Source organism: Mustela putorius, unplaced genomic scaffold (genome assembly GCF_011764305.1).
Source record: "Mustela putorius furo isolate JIRA1106 unplaced genomic scaffold, ASM1176430v1.1 tig00003850_pilon_pilon_pilon, whole genome shotgun sequence".
NCBI classification, from domain to species: domain Eukaryota; kingdom Metazoa; phylum Chordata; class Mammalia; order Carnivora; family Mustelidae; genus Mustela; species Mustela putorius.
The window spans coordinates 6048792-6065710 of NW_025422002.1; the positions used below are offsets into that span (position 1 = coordinate 6048792).

Sequence of the window (16919 nt, forward strand, 5' to 3'; positions counted from 1 at the left end):
TGCACTGTGTCCTATGGTTGGCAATGACCTCTGGGATTGCCACAGATGTGGGTTTCCCAAAGCAGACCAGACCAGGTTTCAGTTCAGTCATGCACAGAGACATCAGGGTTTGCTCGTTTCATCAGCATTATTGTAACACCAGCCAGATTTTACATAAGAACTGGACCTCCTCCTTTTTCACGGAAAGTTGTTTTTTTGTTTCATTTTTGTTTATGGTAGTAAAGGTAGGGGGTGGGGTGGTGAATCATGCTTTGATTGTTTTTAAATTTTATTTAAAGGATGTTATAAATTGGGGCCAGTAGAATTTGAACCAACTCCTGCACAGGGCAGTGTAACATGGGAGTAGAGAAGCCCCCGTAATTGCCAGGACCAGCCTCTTCTCTTTTGCGGATGAAATAGCTCTGGGTCTGGGGGAAGTGAATGAGTGAAATACAAACCAAATGCAGGAAAGTGGGAGTTGAAAGGGCAGAGGAAGAAAAGGAACAGCAACTTTTTTTTTCTTAATCTTAAGGGCTAAATGTAAATGGACATTTTTGGGTCAATTTGGATAAGAAAAGAAACACCATTCTTTTTTTTTTTTAATATTTTATTTATTTATTTGACAGACAGAGAGCACAAGTAGGCAGAGAGGCAGGTAGAGAGAGAAGAGGAAGCATGCTCCCTGCCAAGCAGAGAGCCTGATGCGGGACTTGATCCCAGGACCCTGGGACCATGACCTGAGCCGAAAGCAGAGGCTTAACCCACTGAGCCACCCAGGCACCCCAAGACACACCATTCTTTTAAAGTAGATCGAAGCAGTGATTTTTAAAACAAAGAAAGCAGAACTAGAAAACATTGTAAGTTTTTAACCCTTTCTCTACAGGTTACCTAGACCACTTTTGATTAAGAAAACTGTAGAGGGGCGCCTGGGTGGCTCAGTGGGTTAAGCCTCTGCCTTTGACTCAAGTCATGATTCCAGGGTCCTGGAATCGAGCCCCACATCGGAATCTCTACTCAGCGGGGAGCCTGCTTCCCTACCTCTTGCTCCGCCTGCCTCTCTGCCTACCTGTGATCTCTGTCTGTCAAATAAATAAATGAAATCTTAAAAAAAAAACCCAAAATGTAAAGGGGTAGTAACTGACATAAGCAAAAGCCAAGTGGTGACATTTATCAATTTTCCACAGAGTCTTGCTTCGCAGGGTGTCTGAATGCATTGCTGGCCGTCTCTGCTCACATTCACTGGAATAGGTTGTGGCAGAATTTAGTACATAGCTCGCTTCTTCCTATATTTCTTTGTAAACTCTTAAGCATTCTTACAGAATTTTTTAAAGGTTCTTAGAGGATTCTTCAGCTAGGTGAGCCCAAAGTGGGTGCTTGGGCTGGGGATTGTTCACTAAGGCTATGGGGGACTGGATTACTTGGACGGTTTTGATTGCTGGCTTCCAGTTTTCAGTGCTAAGTACTGGCAGAGAGACCTATCCCTTTTTGTGGATGTCCGGGTGATCTTTGTTTTAAATGTGATCTTCAGTGGTTTGAATGGGTCCTCTGCTGGAAAGTTGATTTTGATTCTGAAGGTCCCCTTATATGGAGGGTTGTCAGGAACAGTAAGCCCTTGCCAAGGCAATAAATTAGCTTCATCAACCTGGATATTATGGGAGTTTTTCATTCTACATTTGCATATTTCTTCAAGCTCCTTCATCAGCCTCCTACTGGCTGCCATCTTGGATCTGCTGCTGCTGCCTAAGCCACATCTTCTTTATCCATTTATCTGCTGAAGGACATCTCAACCCCTTCTACAGTTTGGATATTGTGAACATTGCTGCAATGAACACTGGGGTGCAGGGGCCCCTTTATTTCACTACATCTGTATCTTTGGGGTAAATACCCAGTAGTGCAGTTGTGGGGTCATAGGGTAGCTCTGTTTTATATTTCTTGAAGAACCTCCATACTGTTTTCCAGAATGGCTGTACCAGCTTGCATTCCCACCAACAGTGTAAGAGGGATCTCCTTTCTCCACTTTCCTTGCCAACATTTGTTGTTTGCTATTCTCTTAATTTTAGCTATTCTAACTGGTATAAGCTGGTATCTTCATTGTGGTTTTATTTGTATTTCCCTGAAGACAAGTGATGTGGAGCATTTTTTCAACTGTCAGTTGGCCATTTGTGCGTCTTCTTTGGGGAAATAACTGTTCATGTCTTCTGTCCATTTCTTGACTGGATTACTTGTTCTTTTGGTGTTGAGTTTGACAAGTTCTTTAAAGAGTTTGGATATTAGCCCTTTATCTGATATGTCATTTGTGAATATCTTCTCTCATATTCTGTAGTTGCCTTTTAGTTTTGTTGACTGTTTCCTTTGCTGTGCAAAAGCTTTTTATCTTGATGAGGTCCCAGTAGTTAATTTTTGCTTTTGTTTCCCTTGCCTTTAGAAATGCGACTTGCAAGAAGTTGCTGTGGCTGAAGTCGAAGGGTTTGCTGCCTATGTTCTTCTCTAGAATATATTTTTAAAAATTTTATTTACTTATTTGACAGAGAGCAAGCGAGAGAGGGAACATGAGCAAGGGTAGCAGGAGAGGAAAAAGCAGGCTGCCCACTGTGCAGGGAACCTGATGCAGGGTTCGATCCCAGGATCCTGGGATCATGACCTGAGCCAAAGGCAGATGCTTAACAACTGAGCCACCCAGCACCCCTAGGATTTTAATGGATTTCTGTCTCGCATTTATATTTTGTTTGTCTTTTAAAAACTGTATTTTACCTCAATTTTAAAAAGAGAATTTAATTGTGTATAAAATTCCAAGTTGACCATCATTGTGATCATCATTGCTTTAAATATTATTTCTGCTCTCTGTCCATTCTGGGACTCTGATTACCCATATGTAAGACTGCTGATACCATCCCACAGGTTACCGATGCTGTTAATTTTTTTTCAGTCTTTTTTTTTTTTAATAGATATTTTTCTAGTGCTTTATTTGTTGGTAGTTTCTGTTGCACTGTGCATAGTTTCAATCTCAGGTTTCTTTCTTCTTCTTCTTCTTCTTCTTCTTTCAATATTTTATTTATTTACTTGACGGAGAAAGAGTGCACAAGCAGGGGGAATGAGTAGCAGACAGAGTGAGAGGGAGACAGAGCCCCAATAAGGACTTGTTCCAGGATCCTGGGATCATGACCTGAGCCAAAGACAGATGCCCAATGGACTGAGCCACCCAGACATCCCTAATCTCACATTTTTTTAGCAAGGTTGTCTTTGCTGTTAATGTTAATCAGTGAATTTTTATTTTGATAATATACTTCTGACTCTAGAAGTTTTGGGGCCTTTAAAAGTATCTTTTAATTCTCTTCTCAACTTGTTCATTTTTTTCCTTAAATACTAGAATATAGATGTAATAGCTGTTATCAAATCCTTGTGTTCTAATGTTTTGTGTTCTATAATCCTTGTGTTCTATAGTTTTCTTTCTGTTTCTATTGATTAATTTATGGGTCACATGCTCCTACTTCTTGACAGTCTAGTAATTTTTAATTGAATGCTAGACACTGCATATTTGATTTATTCAGAGTATCAATTTTGTTATCTTCCTTTAAAGAATGTTGGGCTTTGTTCTGGGAGACAATTAACTTGTCCTTGTTCAGCTTAATCTTTTCCAGTCTTACTGTAAAGCTTTATTATGTCAGGCATAGTTAGCATTTACTTTAGGAATATTTTAGTTCCACTACTTTCGGGGTTAGTTTTACTTTAATTTTCACTAATTTTAGGCCTTTTAGGGTCCCTTCCGAATTTCCTGGATAGTCACTGAGAACTCTTTCCACTTGCTATTGGGAGTTTGAAAGATTCTCAGATCTGTGCCAGTCTGGAAACCATTCTGCTCATAGATCCCTTGTTACTCTTGGCCTTATCTCATGGAAGTTCACTTTACACATAGGCATATTCTATAGAGATTCCAGGTTATCTCAGTGGAGACTTTGAAGTTCTTTGTGTCTAACTACTCTCCTTTCTAGAAATGTTCCTTGCAACCTCCAGATACTTGAAATACCCTGAACTTCAATCTCTGTTACCTCAATTTAGTGAGACCTCCATGTTTGGGACCCTGCTACTCTCTGCACCAAACCCCATACCTGCTCTGTGGTCAGGAGTCTGCCTCTAATTAGAAACCTGGGCAATCATTGAGATGACCTCATTAATTTCCCTTCTTTCATGGATCACAGTTTTGCATTTCTCATTATCCAGTGTCTGAAGCCTGTTTCGTAAGTTTTGTCCATTGTTATACTTTTTTAAGGTGGAAGTTAGACTTGGTCTCTATTATTCCATCTTGGCCATCTCTGAATAAAACAAGACATCTCATGTAATAAAGAATTTAATTATTTGAATATTTAATCTGCATCAGTTCTGTCATCTTTGATTATTAAGGATGTTTGAAGCTTATTTCTAGACTTTAGTTTAGGGATTCATTGGAAGTTGACATTTTGGGTAAACCATCCTATCTCTCCTCTCTTCAGTTCAGAAATGTTTGTCCCATCCAAAATGTCATAAAGTTATATTCTTTCTACTGGTTTCAGCATGAATTAGTGTCATTCTATGACTTAGTCTTAATAAAGATATAATAGCCCCATAGTTCTGTGGTTTTGAAGTTGGTATTGACAGAGGAATCAAGAGGCAAAAATGGTTGTCTTTTTTGATTGTAAATACAGTAGTCCCACTTTTTCATAGGGGATATATGTCCTAAGGTCCCCACTGGATACCTGATATGGTGGATAGGACTGAACTGTATGTTTTTTCCTATACATACATACCTATCTGGATTATACATAGTAAAAGATTAATGCAATGATTGGTGATATAGTTAAACAAATAAAACAATATACTGTAATAAATGTATGTGGATGTGGTCTCTCCCTTTTTCAAAATATCTTAGTACTCTGTAATCTTTTGGTAAATACCTAGTAGCACAGGAACACCTGGGTGGCTCAGTCAGTTAAGCGACTGCCTTTGGCTCAGGTCATGATCCCAGGGTCCTGGGATAGAGCCCTGCATCGGGCTCTCCACTCAGTGGGAAGCCTGCTTCTCCCTCCTCCTTTGATCTCTCTCACTTTCACTCTCTCTCAAATAAATAAATAAAATCTTATGGAAAAAAAAAAAAAAAACCTAGTAGCACAATTGGTGGATCATAGGGTAGTTTTATTTTGAAAAGGGTAGGGTAGATATATACTGATGTTTACAGGAGCATTATCTACAATAGCCAAATTATGTAAATTACCCAAATGTCCATTGGCTAATGAATGAGAAAAGAATATGTTGGGTGTGTGTGTCACACACACACACACACACACACACACACACACAGGAATATTACTCAGCCATAGAAAGGATAAAATCTTGCCATTTGCAATTATACAGTTGGAAGTGGAGAGAATTATGCTAAGTGAAATAAGTCAGAGAATGAGAAATACCATATGATTTAACTCATGTGGAATTTAAGAAACAAAACAAAGGATCACAGAGGGAAAAATGAGAGAGAAACAAAGAAACAGACTCTTAACTATAGAGAACAAACAGATGGTTACCAGAGGGGATCAAGCTAGGGGGATGAGTTAAATAGGTGGTCGAGATTAAGGAGTACACATGTCATGAACATCGAGTATTGTATGTAAGTGTTGAATCACCAAATTGTAGCCTGAAACTAATATTACATTGTGTATTAACTAACTAGAATTAAATAAAAATTTAGAAAAAAAGGAAAAAACCCCCACAAATATCTTAGTATTCTGTACGCACCTGCCATTTTCTTGTGATGATGTGAGATGATAAAATGCCTACATGATGAAGTGAAGTGAGGTGAACAATGTAGATATTGTGACGTAGTGTGAGGTGACTAATGATCTTCTGATACCTCAGAAAGAGGTTTATCTGCTTCCAGACCACAGTTGACCGTTGGTAACTAAAACTACAGAAAGCAGGACCATGGATAAAGGAGGTGGGGGAGCCTATTGTACAGGTAACATTGCCTGATAGTTCCATCTAATCTTTTATCAACTTGCCTATGTGTGCTAACTAGCTGTGTGAACTTTTAGAAGTAACTTACTTTTATACCTCAGCGACCTTATCTTTATTTGTAAGTGTACTTTCCTGGTAGAATGATTGTGAGGATTAAGAACTTAATATGTCAAGAGCTCAGAACCTAGTGATCACTTAATAAATGTTAGCTATTTTCTGGCTTCTTTACATATTTTTTTTCTTAAAGCTTACGGCCCTACTTATACTTTTCAACTCTGTTTCCTGCTAGTTAAGATTTTAATGAAGTAAGGTAATTAGGTCAAAAAGTATAGCAGATACGTCAGGAAATATGTTAATACCTAGAAATATTTTCAGAGATAGTTGAAAGTATACTGATGACATTGCATGATTGTAGAATGCATAGCAGCCTACCATACAATGTAACTTCAATAAGATGAAAACAGAGAGGGAGGCAAACCATTCAGACACAACAACTGGATATTTTAAAAAGTAAAAACTAAAGATTTTACTGTGAAAATTATAATAAATTGCCATCCCTTATTTTTGAGTAGTGCTTCAGTGTAGTTTTTCAGATACTATTTCAGTTGGCTCCTCTCCCTAAGCTATAGGATAATCAAGAGTGAGTTTAAGGGGTGCCTGGCAGCTTAGTCTGTTAGGCAGACATTTTGGCGCAGGTGGTGATCTCAGAGTCCTGAGATCGAGCCCCCCAAAGGTTTCCTGCTCAGTGGGGAGTCTGCTCCTCCCCCTCATTCCCCACTCCACCCCCCACTCCGGTGCATGCTGTCTCTCCCTCTCTCCAAAAAAAGAAATCTTAGGAAAAAAACACCAAAAACTTAGGGGTGCCTGGGTGGCTCAGTCAATTTAGCATCTGCCTTCAGCTCAGGTCACGATCTCAAGCTCCTAGGATGAAGCCCTGCATCAGGCTTCCTGCTTAGCAGGGAGTCTGCTCTCCCTCTGCCTGCTGCACCCCCAGCTTGTGCTCTCGGTCTCTCTCTCTCTCTCTCTCAAATAAATAAATAAATAAATAAATAAATAAAATCTTTTAAAAGACAAAAGGAAAAAACAACAACAACAAAAAAAACCCAGTCATTTTGAAAGGTAGGTTTCTACAATGAATTCTGGAACACTGAAAAGAAATGAGAAAAAAAGATCATTTGGATCACTAAAAAAACCAAAAAAAAATAGGTTTCTGATTTTCATTAAAATATGATGACTTGCCCAGAATTATTATTTATATTTAGGAAGAAATTTAAATTGTTGAGTTTTTAAAGATTAAACTGTCCTGGCTGGTACAGCTTATTGATGTTTGTTTAACTTAAGATTTTAATTCCAATGTCTGTAATTCAGCAATAATGATAACTTTGGTCTTGACAACTTTCAGCTCTGGAATAGGAAATAACATATTTCATTTTCTGAGCCTTTTGGGCATCTAGTATTTTTGAACATTATACTAAAAGAATTAAGAAAAGACCTCTTAAAAAATAAACTGATAGTAAGGAGGTAAGAATAATAAAAACATTTTTCTACATATTCTCCCTTCTTTTAAACTTATAAAACTCTTCATGTATTTAGTAAAAGATTCAGGTTAAATGAGCACTCGACCTCTAAGGGATAAGAAAGGTGGCATTTTTAATACTTCTACTAGTCAATTTTGAAAGGCAAATATTTTCATGATTAAAGAGTTTGGCAATTCAAATTATTACTGAAGTTTTTTGAATAAAAAAAGTGTATAATTTTGATTAGGATAAAAGAAGCTCTTTTCTAATTCAGTAAAAATGATACTTGAATACTTCTACCTTTAAATCAAGTTTATTACAGTTGGGGCTCTCACTTGGCCAGTTAGAACTGATCAAACGTAGCGTGTGTAATCTGTCAATTTTATTTTTTGGACTTTGTGCACTGGGGCTAAGTAGGCCCCAGTGGCTATAAATATGACTAATATTATTTAAATAAATGATATCATCTCCTATACAGCACTGCTGAACTATTTCATAATGGACAGCTGGACTGATCCAGGCCAACATAATGGGGGAAGGGTTTGTCTTGAATGATCTGTCAGCCTCTTTGGCCAAGATCCTGTATTTCAAGGCTTTCCTTCTCTTCCTCTGGAACTGACTCTCCTCCATCCTTTTGTTCTAGTTCATTTTGGCCAGATAGCATTTGGAGTGGTAATTCACAGTAAGCTCTCAGTAGCTTAGAATTATTTTCTCAGTGAATAAACTTATATTTATATATTTATATCTTAAAGAGGGTTTAGCAAAAGGGCACAGCCCCAAAGAACCCCAAATGGTAGCATTTTGGGTTTTAAAATGGGGAGAATTTTTGGTCTTTGGGTATTGGAAGCCATGCTATACCCATTCTATGAATATTAGTAAATGGCATGGGCTAATAAATCCAATCCTGTTGGTAAGGAAAAAAATTACTAAGAATTCTGGAAAGAAATAGTGGATCATGAACTAACAACTGCCTAATTGAACCAATAATTATTGAATTCCGACTATATGCTCTAGTTTTCTTGCCCATCTTAGATTGTGGTGGCTACATTTTTAGAAGTCTAAGTCAAGATATATATAAAAAATCATTTTCAGATTTGTGTAGGTTTACATAGTCTTCATAGGAAATTAAACTAAAATTGGCGCACCTGGGTGGCTCAGTGGGCTAAGCCTCTGCCTTCAGCTCAGGTCATGATCTCAGGGTCCTGGGATCGAGCCCCATATCGGGCTCTCTGCTCAGCAGGGAGCCTGCTTCCCCCTCTCTCTCTGCCTGCCTCTCTGCGTGCTTGTGATCTCTCACTCTGTCAAATAAATAAATAAAATCTTTTTAAAAAAACCAACTTAAGTCAGTTCTACATATATTGTCTTAGTTTGGACTGCCTTATTATTATTATTATTTTTTATTGTGGCATCTTTGTCATCAAAATAAGATGAAAACAGAGAGGGAGGCAAACCATTAGTTTGGACTGCTTTAAGAAAAGTGCCATAGGGGCGCCTGGGTGGCTCAGTGGGTTAAAAGCCTCTGCCTTTGGCTCAGGTCATGATCCCGGAGTCCTGGGATTGAGCCCCGCATCGGGTTCTCTGCTCATCAGGGAGCCTGCTTCCTCCTCTCTCTCTCTTTCTGCCTACTTGTGATCTCTGTCTGTCAAATAAATAAAATAAAATCTTAAAAAAAAAAGATAAATGCCATAGACAGGATGACTTAAACAGTAAACACCTAGTTTTCACTGTTCTGGAGTCTGGGAGGTCTAAGATGAAAGTGCTGACTGATTAGGTTCCTGGTGAGGGCCCTCTTCCTGGTTTACATATGGCTGTTTTCTTGCTATGCCCTCACATGCCGGAGAGAAGTGGCAAGTTCTTTGGTGTCTCTTCTTAGAAGGACACTACTCCTGTATGAGGGTCCCATCTTCATGACTTAATTGCCTCCCATAGGCCCAGTCTCCAAACACCATCCTACTGGGGGTTAGGGTTTCAACATATGAATATGGGCGGGGGGCACAAACATGTGGTCCAAAATCTAGATATTTTCCTGATACAAAACCCTGGTCCCATGGTTGCCTTGGGCAGTACATAGTGGTTAAGAGCACCGGTCTTAGGGTACCTGGGTGGCTCAGTGGGTTAAGCTGCTGCCTTTGGCTCAGGTCATGATCTCAGGGTCCTGGGATCGAGTCCCGCATCGGGCTCTCTGCTCAGCAGGGAGCCTGCTTCCTCTCTCTGCCTGCCTCTCTGTCTACTGTGATCTCTCTCTGTCAAATAAATAAATAAAATCTTAAAAAAAAAAAAAAAAAGAGCACCAGTCTTAGAGTCCAGCAGATCATTCTGAACTTGCTTTTTGCCAAATGCAGATAGTAATAGATCCATTCTCCTATGACAGTTATGAAGATTCAGTCCTATAAGGATATCCTGTGTGTCATCTAGTATGGTGCCAGAAACAAGGGAAATGCTCACTAAATTGTAGTTATTCTAATATGTTAATGTTACTATTTAATCAAAAATACTGCTTATGGGGGCATCTCTTGTATGGGAGGAAGGAGTCAAAGAGATGGTAGGAATAAAAATTCGCATAAATAAGCAAATTCAGGAGCTACTTTGTGGGTCAGTCACAGGGAGTGGAACAGCAGGTACAAGGCAGGGAGAAAAACACACCGCATGGAGCCAGCTGCAAGGGCACGTCAAGAAGGATGTGAACATAGCAGGCATGTGGCTAAGGGAGTTCAAGGTTTTTTTTTTTTTGTTTGTTTTGTTTTGTTTAAGATTTTTTTTTTTTTTTTAATTTATTTGACAGAGATCACAAGAAGGCCAAGAGACAGGCAGAGAGAGAGGAGGAAGCAGGCTCCCTGCTGAACAGACAGCCTGATGCGGGGCTCGATCCCAGGACCCTGGGATCATGACTTGAGCCAAAGGCAGAGGCTTAACCCACTGAGCCACCCAGGTGCCCCAAGTTCAAGATTTTTGTCAGAACAGTCACTCTGCTGCTAGCCGCCCTGTCCCTGGAAACCCCACCTTATGATAATGAAATTATTATAAGAAAGATGATGCCCACATGGGGAAATTATAATTACAAGGGGAGTCAGACATCCTTTAGTCAGCTCCACTTTGTGGGAAAGCTGGGGGGGGGGAGTGGGGGGTGGAGTAAGTAATGCAAAATGAACTCTTGTAGGAAATTGACTTAGAAACAAAAAGGGTGTGTGGAGACTTTTTTTTTTAAATTAATTTATTTATTTTCAGAAAAAGCAGTATTCATTATTTTTTCACCACACCCAGTGTTGGAGACTGTTGTTTAAGACCTTTGGATATTGCTAATTTCTTCCTTGACCTACTGACTCCCCTCGATTTGGCACAAGTAATAAAGCACACAGGTGTCTGTGTTTTCCTGTTCCTTTTTTTTTTTTTTTTTAAAGATTTTATTTATTTGCCAGAGATAGAGAGAGTACACACAAGCAGGCAGAGAGGCGGGCAGAGGCAGCGATGAGAGAAGCAGGCTCCCCGCCGAGCAAGGAGCCCGATGTGGGACTCGATCCCAGGACCTTGGAATCATGACTTGAGCCGAAGGCAGCGGCTTAATCAACTGAACCACCCAGGCGTCCCTTCCTGTTCTACTTATTAGCATTGTCAGCTATTTAAAGAAACAGATGGAGAAAAGGTGAAAGTGTTTTCTTCTGATCCCTGGAGGAGGTTAGTGCGTTTCAGGGCAACCTCAGAGGACGGTTAGTGTTTTGTTCCTCATCCTTAACATTGCCTGAAAAGAATGGGCCCACCCAGAACAAGGAATAGAGCAGGGAGTCAGAAATCATGATTTGTTTCATGTACATACAGATGCATATATATGCATACATACGTGTATATAATGTGAGCTAATGTCTTTGGTAGGGCACATGGAACCAAGATCCTTGGGCTTAGAATTTTGGATCTATTTGGAGAAAGTACACAGAACAGAATGGCATGAGCAGCACATCCATATGGTCAGTGTAATGTGGAGTAAAATTGCATCCTGTGTCTTGCTGTTTAAGGGAATGTGTAAGTCAGGAGGGATGAGTCAAAGACCTCATGTTTGTATTGCCTTAGAGTCTCCCTTCCCCATAGCAAGTTGGTAAAGATGCAATAAACTCTTCTTTCTCTTGGTCCTTTTCAGACCTTTTCTCGGCTTACTTTGCATTTCAGCTTCTCTTGTCCTATCCCAGACACTAACACCTTGAGCTCATTTCCTGCCTGTCTCTCTGGTCTGTCACTGCAGCATGGAGACATGTTTTATATTCATAAACTTGCCTTTTATATTTGGTTTCCTAGGAGACTTGCCATATTGCAGAAGTAGAGCTATAGCCATGGTATAAAGGTAAAGGGGGCAAGGTAGCAGTGGTTCCAGACTTCATTCTTGATTTCTCTTATCCTTTAAGAGAAAACTCAAGACATCTGGAGACAGTTTATGTTCAGCCTTCTTCTAGCTTAGTCTAGAAAGTAAGTTTGAAATGGCTCAGTAGTGAATGGGAGTTCTGTAATGCTCTAAGTTAGATTAGGAGAAGTGACCTTTTGATATTCATTGTATAAATCCATACTGTAGGGGTAATAACTCTGCTACCTGCCTTCTCTGTAGTTTTTGCTTTTCTAACCATATATCAGCTCTATTTTTTCTAGTGTCCTCTGCTGTGTAATCTGGGAGCCATGGAGTGGGGTGACCCACAATCAGAAAGAGATTAATTGAAATGAGGTTTTTTAGAACTGAGTATAGCCAGCCTTTGGAAAGCAGGGCTTCAAAATGGGAGGAGAACCAAGAAATGTTTTTATGCTTTGCCCTGTACCAGCTCTCTCTTTGGAAAATTCCCATGATCTGTCCTTATGTTACTTAAACTCACAGCAGAGAGTCAGGTTTTTCTATTATTCTGCTCAGGTTGTAAGGGGAATCTTTAAGTGTAGAGAAGCAATAACAGAGATGTGTTTCACCGGGGGACACTGAGTGTCTGTTACTCTGATTACAAAATGTGACATTTTGTAACATTCCTGAAAACTGTCCCTTCATTTGCTGCCTCTTTTCTGGGTGATGGGTTGAGTAGTCCTGGGAAATTTGCTTCTGCTTTTCTTGTGAACCTTTCTTTGGACAAAGAGGAAGTTAGAGCTGGAATGAGGCATCATTTAATTCTACTAATAAGTTTATTTCAGAGTTATTTACATGCAAAATAAACTCTAATAGATTCTCAAGGTAATCAAGGTAAATACCTAAATATACAGAGTAAAATAAATATGAGTCGTCATTTACCAATTCTTTTCTCCCTTAGTCCTCTTGATGAAGTGAATACCTCCTTGTATTAGTCACCTCTTCATGACCTCTGCCTGGATTTAGGCTTCTTCTGAGCCACATACCCTTTCTAGTGAGTCTTCTTGCACATCACATTGTCATCTGTAGTTTTCTCCAGGTTTGGATCTTTTAAGAATTGATCCTAAATGCCTTTTATATTTAGGGAGTCCTGGAATTTCTGGCTCCCTTAGAACTTAAATGCACAATTTCTTATCCAGCAAATAATACCCAAAGAAGGTGCAATGCTACAGATTTATTTTGATTTAATAACTTTTATATGATTTTGTAGAATTTTGAGTAGGCAGGATGGTGGTTGCTTATGCTTATTCTATATTTGACCTAATCTCTCCATCTAAATTTAGAGATGAGGTTAAGATAGTGAGGTTGACTTGCCTATGGCTGCACTGTGTGCCTAGAGTGGAGTCTGTTAAAAGAAATCAGTAAAAGGGGTTAAGTCAAGACTTCAATGAGGTTCTGTGAGCCTTGGTTGCATACTCTTTCCATGGCAAAACACGGACTCTCTAAGTTTTCTATAAATTGTGAGCATTTCTAGGCTGGTCAGTGTTATTTGAGAGGTAGATATTTAAAACATAAGATTCTGGTTGAAGGAGCTATGTGAATTAGCATAGACTTGCAGTAACATAGTCTAAAAAAATTAGCCAAGACCCAGGAGAAATTAGCCTCCAGACAAGTAAGGATGTTAACAGAAATCAATAATGCAGTTGGGAGCTCATGTATAACTCTTTGCTTTCTATATTTTTCCTCTGACACTTTAATGCTAATCACTTCTATCTCCCATTACTGAGTAGTTTGAACCTATAACACTGACTTAGCACAAATGAAGCCAAGGAGCCAAAGGCAAGATTTTGATGTTCCTCACAACAAATATATTAAATAAACTGCCAAGGGAAGTGTATGGATTTGAAATGAGGGGGTTTTCTGTAGACTTGAGCTAAACTCTACTAACCTACAATTGATAAATCCATTCATTCAACAAATATTTATCGAGTGCCTACTACATGACAGGACTTGGGGACATAGAATCCTCAGAATCTGGAAGTGAACAAAATAGATGTGGTTTTCTTAAGGCTTTGAGTTGAATATGGATATAAGATGGACATTCGATGGATAATGGCACAAGTAATTGGGTACAGTTGTATTCAGTGTTATAAAAATGAAAAGAGCATGTTAAGATAATTGAGCCTATCCATGCATGGAGAGAAGTCAGTGTGGCTGAGACAGAGATATAGGACTTGGGTCACGTATTTTCTTAGTATATCTTGTCCAGTGACCTTTAACAGCGATCTGTAGAGAAATCCTAGATATTCTAGCATTGAGAAGACTATAAGGCGTATAGGTTTGACTGGATGTATTCTTTCCTTCAGAGTTTTCCTGAGAAGGAAAATCAATTTTCAGAGTACAATGGGTGACATTAGCCCTATTCATATTCATCCAAAAGCCAAACAAAGTAGACTGTCTATGCTGTTGAAGCCTGAGTGATATCTTCTAGAATTTCAGTAAGCAATGCTTCCTTTGTCCCAAGTGGTGTTTTTCTTCTACAGAATTTTGCTCAGAGTAACTTGGTAATCTATATACCGGGTTTAATTTATTCTGTTTAGGCACTTATCACAAGCTGCATTATTTATGTGGGAATCATTTTGAAGTCTGTGCTTTGCACCTTCCAGACAAAATTAGAATTACAGTATGTAAACTGCACAGGGAAAGGAAATCTCTTCCAAATTAGATTCTCTGTGAGTTTAAATGTGGAAAAGTAGGTGCTATTTTTGTCATCTTTTTTTTTTGAATAAATTTAATTTTAGAATAGTTTTAGATTTACAGGAAGATCATGCAGAAAGTAGAAAGAGTTCCCATATACTCCGCACCAGCTTTAACCTCTTATATTAATTAATATGGTTCATTTGTCATACTCAGTAAACAAATATTGGTAAATATTAGGAACTAAAGAGCATACTATATTTAGATTTCCTTAGTTTCCATCTAATGACGTTTTTCTGCCCCAGGATCCCTCATTATACTTAGTGGTCACGTCTCCTGAGGCTTCCCTTGGCTGTGATGATTTCTTAGACTTTCCTTGTTTATGATGACCTTGACAGTTTTGAGGATACTGGTCAGATGTTTTCTAGGATGCTCTTCAGTTGGGACATGTCTTACATTTTTCTCATGATTACAATGGGCTTATAGGTCCAGGAGGAAGACCAGAAGACCACAGAGGGATAATGCCATTCTTATCACATCAGATCAGGGGTAGAGGTTATCCACATGACTCATCAATGTTGATACAAAATTTGATTGCCTGCTTGGGGTCGTGTTTGTCGGGTTTGTCTGCTGCAAAGTTACTCTCCCTACACCATTTTGTCCTTTACCCTTTGGGAGGAAGTCACTATGTTTGGGTCATCCTTAAGCAATGAGGAGTTTGGCTCCTCCTCATTTAGCCTGGAGTATCCACACGGATTATCTGGAACTCTGCACAGCAGCTCTCCTCTCTCCCTTTCTCCTTTCCTGTCTCCCTTCTTCCTTTCCCTCCCCTGATCTCTACTCCCTTCGTTTCTTCTCCCCTTGCCCACTCCTCCCCCCACTGCTGTCCTTCCTCCCTCCCTCCCTTTGTTCCTTCTTTCCTTAGTTCCTTTCTTCCCTTGTATCACTATGGATTTACAAGTATTTATACTTAAGATTATAATTCGGTATTACTTCGTTGCATAAATTGTTTATGTTTTGGCCATTGGAAGCTCTTTCTGCTGGTTTCCGTGTCCCTTGATGTGCCCTCACTATTGGAAGCTTTTTAGAATAATCTGTTTTGCTTGTTTGTTTTTTGTTACAAAGAGTGCTCTGTTTATTGCAGCCATTGATGTGCAATCTGCTATAAATCTTAAGGTAAAAAGACCCCAAACAGCCCACCCTCCTGCCCAAACTGGAAATATCTACACTGGAAAAAATATCTTTCTCTTTTGTCATGTTCTCCTTGACCTTGGGCCATCCCTGGTAGGAGGTTCAAGTTTGTGAGTTTGTGCTTGAGCGACCTTTCCTGCACTTGTCAGGAAGAATCAAGATCAGCAGCTCTTTTCCATAAAGGGCCAGGTAGTAAATATTTTCAGCTTTGAGATCCAGAAGGTCTTTGTTGCAGCTGCTTGGCTCTGTCTTTGTAGTATGAAAGCATTATAACAATATGGAAGTAAATGGGGTGGCTATGTTCTAATAAAACTCGACTTAAAAAAGTAGATAGTGGTCTGGGTTTGGTCTGTGGCCTACGGTTTACCAATTTTGGATTAAGAGAACTGCCTCTGCAGACATGAGTTCAAGTCTTGTCATTTACTGACTGTGTGCTGATAGGCAAGTAATTTAACTTCCAGCATTCCTCAGCTCAATGGAAGGCATAACAATAACATTAATGCCAGTCCCCTATAGCAATGGTTTAAATGATGAAAGTAGAGCACATAGCTCCGTGCCTAGCACATGGTTATTAGCTATTATTAGGGTGACTTTATAATTTGCTGCTAAATGAAGACTTCTGGGAGGAAAAAGGGGTGATATGAATAATGATGCTGGGACAGTCAGTATAAACATCTGCCCAAGCATGTGTGGCCACGTTAGCTGTGATTATTAGGATCCTCTTTCTCCTCTTCTAACACCTGCAATTTCCTGCAAATGTTCTGTTCTCCTACTTCTGATGGCAGGACCCAGCTTAGGCTGGGAAATTACCCTTCCTTCTTTGTTCTCTTTCTTTGATCTCAGGAAATGACCTGATTAGATGACTCTTGGACCATATTACTCCATCTGATTCAGCTTAGATACTTTGTGTTAAAATGTGGTGAGTTTCTCCTCTAAGAATGGACATCTTGCAATTAAATGTGATGTTGCACATATGATAAAATTTTATAGTAGCACCCCCCCTTCTGCTTTTACTGAATTTCCCAGCTCTTATCTTCAGATTCGTCATTTGCCATTTGCTTTGACCTCTGGTTACTGTGAGCCTTTTAGTCTTTGCTTTCCATGCCTGTTTGTCTTGCCCTGCTCCAGCCTCTTGGTCTAATTACCCTCATTGGGAAAGAGTCTGTTATTTCGAGAGATTTAAGTCTTTTTGCTGCAGTTCGTTATTTCTGTTGTCTTGGCACATAGAGAGAAAACAGAAGTCTGGC

The 16919-nt window shown here is 39.4% G+C and overlaps 1 long non-coding RNA gene and 1 pseudogene across 1 annotated transcript in view; one reads left to right on the top strand and one right to left on the bottom strand.

The window, feature by feature from the left end:
- Positions 1-1240: 1240 nt before the first annotated feature.
- Positions 1241-1699, bottom strand: LOC101682812 (annotated as a pseudogene).
- Positions 1700-5895: 4196 nt separating this feature from the next.
- LOC101680716 overlaps positions 5896-16919 on the top strand; it is a 71157-nt gene continuing 60133 nt past the window's right edge. The window contains exon 1 of the long non-coding RNA XR_001178753.2: positions 5896-5962. This is a non-coding gene — a long non-coding RNA (uncharacterized LOC101680716). The remainder of the gene's footprint in view (positions 5963-16919) is intronic.